Below are 6,000 nucleotides of genomic sequence, written 5' to 3' on the forward strand. Positions count from 1 at the left end.
TTAACTGCTGTGGCAGAGTTTTATCAAAGATGGCCGTCATGGTCAGGGTCAGATCCCCACGGGAAAGCGAGGAGGGTAATCCTGTTAGAGGTGTTATTATCACCTCTGACAGCTACACACATACTGTGACCATCTCAGCTGCAACCATGTCAGCTGAGCCACCAGGTCCTGCATTTTGCTTAAGTGTATTTTTTTGTATTAAAATTGGACTCATGCTGTGTGTTGCACACACCGTCTTCTGACATTTGAAAATACCAAATGTCACAAGAAGATGGTTCTCATATGTCCACTGCTCAGTGTTTCATATGTAATAAATATGCCTGCACGAAAGCATTCATAGTGAGACTTGGGAAAAATCCAGATACATTCAGTTTTTATCTCAGACACTGATTTTAGTGGCACTTAATTTGATTGAAGTGGTTAGATTCACTTTAAAAATAGCTACAGGGAAAAGATTTTAGTGTTGTGAGCCAAAACTTTATCTGCTGTGTTTTTCATGCGCTAATCTGAATACTAATTATGTTGACAGACAGTTCACTGTGGTGGGTGGATGCCACGGAGACCTCATCAGCTTTGCACAAGAGATGTTTATATAACTACACGTAACGCTTCAGATACCTTCTGGAAATAACAGCTTGCCTGCAATCAGAGCTTAAAGCTACCTTGACAATATCAACCTTCTGGGACTTTGACACTGCCTGCTCATTTAATGGTGAGTGACACATAGGGGGCTAAATAAAATTCACAATTTTAAGTGTGCTCTCATGAGCTGTGGAATTAAATAGACTTTACTGACTCAGAGTTACCAACGTGCCTCAGGAATTTGTATCTGAGGACTGAGATGAATTGTGGATGTCTGCTTTGTACTGTTTCCATGGATGGTGGGTGGTTGGCTGGCAGCTGTCAATACACAGTGAAGGACTCAGGATACTAAAACATAGTTCCAGTCAACAGTTAAACCAACAGTCTCAGTCACTGTACAAGGTATTTTGAACTGAAGGTTGTGATAATGACAGTACCTAGGATAACAATACAAACAATGTTTTGTGGTATCCCACACAGCACAACAAAAGAAAAAGAGCCTCTCTAGTTTTGTACACATTAGGCTGTTGACATGTCTTTATTTGCCCCATTTGGAGCTAAAGTCACTGGCTTCACCTTTAATTTTAGAAATCTGGAAAAGGCAAAAACCAAACAAACAAGAAAAAAAAAAATAACAGCAGAATTTGAAAATACACCTTCTCCTACAGCTCTCCTGTCTCTGTCTTCAGCCCCTCCCACCTGATAATGATGGTCACATGCATGTGCTTCATACACTAACCCATGCTTCACATACACTGATTTATTTTCTCCAGTGTCATTGTACAGTTGACCGCAAATGAGAATTAGCTAGCTAACATTAGCCACAACGAGGTCTCTCCCCACTCCTCATCACTGTGGGTTGCTTTCCCAGGAGGAGAGCAGGCAGCAGTGTGGGAGATAAACTCACAGTCAGTGGCTGTAGCGGTTCAAATCAGGCCAGTGCAAACCATGGATGTATAATAATTAGGGCTGTCGAGCGATTAAAAACATAATCTAATTAAGTACATGCTCTGTGATTAATTAATCTTAATTAATCACATACATCAGTTTTTGCTGTGAAAGTATGTAAAAATTTCAATTCAAGTGATTTTTGACTGATGTGTTGTAGCAAAGCTGCTGGATTTTGGACACAAATGTCCCCCTGTCCTCTACCACCGAAACTAATCTGCAGTCCATTGCAATCCAAGGGAGTTGAAAGGGTGTTAGTTAGTCAATCACAGGTAGATTTTCTCAGTTTGCATCTGAACACTTGGTCAAGTTTGGCTAAGCGCTAGCATTAGAGGCTGTGCTAGCTTGTACCTCTGGGTTTGCTGCTAAATGCTTTGCGTTAAGGTGATATTTCGAGCCTAAAGTTCTCTGATGGTAAAACTCCTTACAGCATAAATTGCTAAATGTAAACAGTTCTCCTATCAACAGTTCCATTTGGGCGTTTTTTAAATGCAAATGTTTCATTCCAGCATCTTCTCATCTGCCTCCATCAAGAGACAAAGCCTCTGAGGCCTTCAGTGACGCACCAGGTCAAAGGGCACCATGAGATGCCATTAATCAGCATTAATTTTTTTAACGTGTTATATTTTCTGTGATTTATTAATTGAAATTAACATGTTATTTTGGTAGCACTAATAATAATAACTATGTAGATACTGTACCTTAGGATGGCGCCTCTTTAGTCCAGTGGATCTGCTTATGTGTCTCTAGCTCTTGGGTTTACTTCTGCACTATGCTGTACACTGAATATATGCGGTAGCGTTTCTGTGGCTGGCCCCATCCATGAGTTCCCAGTCAACTTATAGAATTAACATGTGATGATGTCATGGATTTTAAACCACTTTTCTAGGCTTAAGGAAAAGGAAAGGAAAGACGTCTCCTATGTGGTCCATGGGGAAAATGCCTTTTGGGCTGCAGAGGATTATTTGCTGCAATACTACCAGTGGCCACTGGAAAATTAAAAAAAAAGGCTAAGCTGCTTTCCTGGGGGCCTAGCATGAACCCCCCACACCAGGTGTCAAAGCGGGCTGATGGCCAGCAGCAGCGCCAGGTCTAACCTGTGAAATGGCAGTAACAGAAAGTGCTGTTCCTGCGGGGAGTCGGGGCCGTCCGGTCCCATGGAGCTGGGGGTTTGCACTGGCTGGATTCAAGTTCCTGCTGCCGCCGACTGGGGGTCCATCTCTGGAGCCTCTGCCTGCTCTTGTCCTAACAAGGTGATCTGTCTGTAGCAGTGGGGAGTAAGGTGAAGTACACACTGTGATTGACAGCTCTAGCTGTGATTGGCCAAAGTCTCCTGTCATGGCTAGACTTTCTAAAGCTTGATAACAGAGCCAAGAGGAGGGGCAGAATGCTCGTGTTCTCTCAGAGTGCTTGAATTACAATATACTCAGAGTTTATTATGGGATTTTTGCCCAACAAAGCCAAAATTAGACAGTCTAGACCAGCTTTAATGCAGTAGTTCAAAGCAACTTGGAATCTTGTAGACAAGTGAATTTAAAAATGGAGCCATGTATGTAAGATGGTGTGACATATACTCCAACTGCAAAGCTGAAAAATGTTTAAAATTAAATGCAAGATAATTAACAATGTGATATAAAAAAAATGAATGTTTGATATATGAGATGTTTTCCATTGTATGGAATTATATTAAAATAATATCTGACTGAACAGTTTTTGCATAAAGACTTTGTGTCATATCTCTTTAAAGTGAACACCCAGAATCTTTTGATGATTTCAAACTGAGCCCAGTTTTCTGCCTGTTTTTGTCTTCTGATGAGCACCGTTCATTTTTCTAATTGATACGCTTGCACCAGACTGCTGCAATAACAGATATGTGCATTTTTAGACTGACAGCTTATTGTTTTTAAATGACATAAATATGACACAAAGATCCACTGTAATGAAGCCTTTATGAATGGTGATTATCCATTAATGCTTCATTAGACATGAAATATGATCCTGTTATGAATGGGAAATGTAAATGTCTCTCAAAGAAAAGCGATAAGTTGACTGAGTGGTAAGTCAATTTTACAGGCAAGCTGCCACCTCATTCATTCAGTGAAACTACAGGAGTCAATCAGGGGGAAGACTTTAAGAGGCAAGGACAAGGTTTTAAAAACCAGAGCCTATCCTAGCATTTTAGTGTGAAAGGACTTTTCTATTTCCCATGAGAGATCTATAAAAATATCTCACGTCTGCCGTTTAAGCGTAGCTGCAGAGCCACAGGCTGATCGGCACACTCTGCACAGTTAGCAGCTAATGTAATACACGAGCAGCGGACACACCAAACTCTACAGCATGCTGGTGTGACTCATGAAGACTGACACCTACATCTACCTGCCAGGAAGAGCTTGTTTGTATCGTGAATATATCTGTGTGGGTTTGATAGATACGGTTTCTGCACACCTGTGCTTCAGCGTGTGTGTGTGTGTGTGTGTGTGTGTATTTGCTGCTACCTGTGAGTGCACAGGTGTATCAGATACAGCACGCACACAGTTGTGTTTACGCAGTAATTTTACATCTCCATCTGATGCTTTAACAAGTTGAGTTGTTATTCTGACTGTGGAGTGAGCGCTCACTGCCTCAGATTGGGATAACAGATTGCCTTGGGTGTTTGGACTCCGAGACTGGTATTAAATCCACATTGATAAAACAGATCCTCTTCTCACCTCTGATAGGCTGAGGCACTTTGAAAGTCTTTCTAATATAACTGAGGGAGATACCTGTGACACTACAGAGGTTAATTTGAATTTCAATACATGAAATAGAAAATCATACAAGTCGTGTTCATTTGTATCTTAGCAACCACAGTGTGACTACATCTCAGTAATTACACTGTCCACTAATAGGAATTTAATCATTGGCTATTAAAAATAAAGTTTAATTAGACACTTTAAAATTATTCCAACAATTGTATCAGTTGTATTAATTATATTGTACTGTTTATTTTGTGACAGCTAAGATGCAGACTAATTAAAAACTTACGCTACCAGAAACTCTGACTCACAACACCTAGAGCAAATTCACATCTCTTTCTTCTCACATATTTCCATTGAAAATGGTATGCAACCTTACAGCCTTCCATAACTCTTTTGCACTCAGTATAAACCCATAAATTGTCTCTTAATGCATTAAACATAAAAACACAATGACTTGCTCGGCTAATGAATTCAGGAAAATCTGTTCATTTAGGTTTTTAAAGACAGTGTGCCCTTTTTGCAAACCAGTCTCTGAACCCATCGGCCATTGGCGTCATGATCCTGGGTTTGTGTTAATGGTTTTGTAGATTACCTCCATTTGTGTCATGTCTGGTTTTATGCTGCATTCCCAAGCATTGGGAGGTGGGATACATCCCACCTGGAGTTAACTAGATCCCACCTCAAAGCATTCCAGATAATCGATGTTGAACATAAACAACAAACATGGAGGACCGCAGACCCAATTACTTTACATAGCAATATCCAGATACAACTAGATATCGCTATGTAAAGTAATTGGGCATTTACGTTTCACCACATATTGTCATGGAAAGACACTATAGCAACATATTTCCACACCAACAGCATGCAGAACTAGTTGTGTTAACATTACAATGTGTAATATTACCACATACATGCAGAGAATTATAGTTTCTTGTCTGTGTGCGCCGCCATTGTTGTGTTGATTCACTTTGTTGATTCACGGTGAGGTCGGGGTAGCTCGATTTGACCCGACTCCACAACTAGGACCTCCAGCTTCAATGGGCGTTTCAATGCATTTTTAGGGACGCACCATAACTTCCTGTCTTTGTGTGTTTTCCCACCTGCTTTCTATCCCACCTGTCTTCCACCAGTCTCGTTAGTCCTTCCCTGTTCCCAGAGTCTTCCCTTCACACCTGTTCTGTATTAAAGTTAAAGTTCCACTGATTGTCACACACCTGAGTGTGTGAAATTTGTTCTCCGCATTTGACCCATACCCTGAGGGAGCGGTGAGCAGCAGTGGTGCCGCGCTCGGGAATCATGCGATGATAGTCTTGTTTGCTCCACCCTAGTGTTCCACACCACACCCTTGTTGTAGACCAGTGCCCATTTTCCTCCTTTTGCCCATGTCCTCCTCCTACAGCTGTGACTCGTTCTTGGGATTAGTTTTCTGTGTATATATACCTGTGTGTTTCTCTTTGTTCCTTGTTAGTTTGCCCTGTCAAGTATCAGTTCAGGAAAGGATCCAAATCTAGAGTATTAGGCAACAAAAGAAAGAAGAACCAAACTAAACTGGAAACCAACCGGGATAACGCCATGAACTCAGAGGAAAAAATCCAAAACGCAACACAAGAGACCAGGCAGGAAACAGAAGAGGGAACGTCACCATGAACTATGACACAATAGATACCGTCAGTTTTGGACACTCAGTGATAAAGTTTTAATTTCTCCTCATTACATGCATCGTCTCTTT

The sequence above is a fragment of the Epinephelus lanceolatus genome, chromosome 2 (genome assembly GCF_041903045.1).
Source record: "Epinephelus lanceolatus isolate andai-2023 chromosome 2, ASM4190304v1, whole genome shotgun sequence".
Taxonomy (NCBI): Eukaryota; Metazoa; Chordata; class Actinopteri; order Perciformes; family Serranidae; genus Epinephelus; species Epinephelus lanceolatus.